The following is a 1,297-nucleotide window of genomic DNA, read 5'->3' as shown; positions in this document are numbered from 1 at the left end:
GGTCGGTACACAAACTCTCCCCTTTATGGAGTAGGTTCCCATTGTCGATGTGAAATGCTTCCATCGTTGTAGTTCATCACTCAATAGAGGAGAACTAGGTGTGGAGGTTAAGGTTACACTACCATCATTGCAGTGAGAAGGATCCCTCATTTGAACATGACTCCCACTTTGGAATATGCTTCGTCATGCTCATATAAATGCCTTTGAGAGAATCCAAAAATTTACTATGAATTTTCGTGAACAAGAGAGAATTGATCTCCATCATACGACTTAGAGCGTCAGCCACCACATTGTATCAACCTTTACGATACCTTAGCTTGGTGTCATATTTCTGAAGAATCCCAGCCCACCTGGCTTTCCGACCCTTCAAATCCGTTTGTTGTATAAACCATTTGATGCTTTCATGGTCAGACACAATCTCAAACTGAGCACCATACAGATAATGCCGCCATGGTTTTAACTCTAGGTTGGTAACCTAACAGGACATAAAAGTGTCCTTTCAGGGTTTTGAAAAAAAACTCTAAAAACCATAGTAGATCCACTCATTTTGTAAAATCCTTTCATGAGGTTATAGTTCAAGGCCTACTAAACATGGAAAAAAATAAGAAACTTGTAAAATTTCTCATCTTTTGGTCACATCAAGCCTGCAAAGTTGATGACCAGTGAATTTTCATCAAAACAGTCATTTCTTATGTTTTGTTGCATAAAAATAAGACTAGGGATTTTTGTAGGACTTGAGATAAATTCCCTAGTTAACTTCAATGGGTTGGTGATCAGAACATATGATTGCTTCTCACTCACTATTTTTTGTTTTGCCAAAATAAATAGGTACAAAAATGTTGAATTTTTTCCATTCTGCAAACCTATCATCAAAGTTTCTATAGCCATGCTCAATACAAATAATATATGCATGTTTTCTTAGTTCCCTATTGTCCTTTATGTTCATAAGGAGCCATGGAGCATGTCAAAAGAATAATACATCTCTTACCAAGGGGAATCTTGGGGACAAAAATGAAGTGTTAAATACAGCAAACATGAAAAAACTGGGTTGAACATTATGAGTTGTAGAATCCCATAGAAACTATTCAATATCTAGCCAAATTTTATCCTTATGACTAGATATGGTTACTACCTACAAAATGCATGTAGTTGTCACAAGAAACTAACAATATTGAAAAAGCTATACTTGATATACTTGAATGTTTCGTTTTCTTCCATAATTGAGAAAATCAACCATCGTTGTGTACTATGCAAAATAGGGTATTAGGTGCCCCAAAACTCAAGGAATGTTAGCTTT

The sequence above is a fragment of the Adiantum capillus-veneris genome, unplaced genomic scaffold, assembly GCF_014529385.1.
Source record: "Adiantum capillus-veneris isolate H3 unplaced genomic scaffold, ASM1452938v2 Hic_scaffold_301, whole genome shotgun sequence".
Classification (NCBI taxonomy): domain Eukaryota; kingdom Viridiplantae; phylum Streptophyta; class Polypodiopsida; order Polypodiales; family Pteridaceae; genus Adiantum; species Adiantum capillus-veneris.
Note: the sequence above shows the minus strand (reverse complement) of the source record.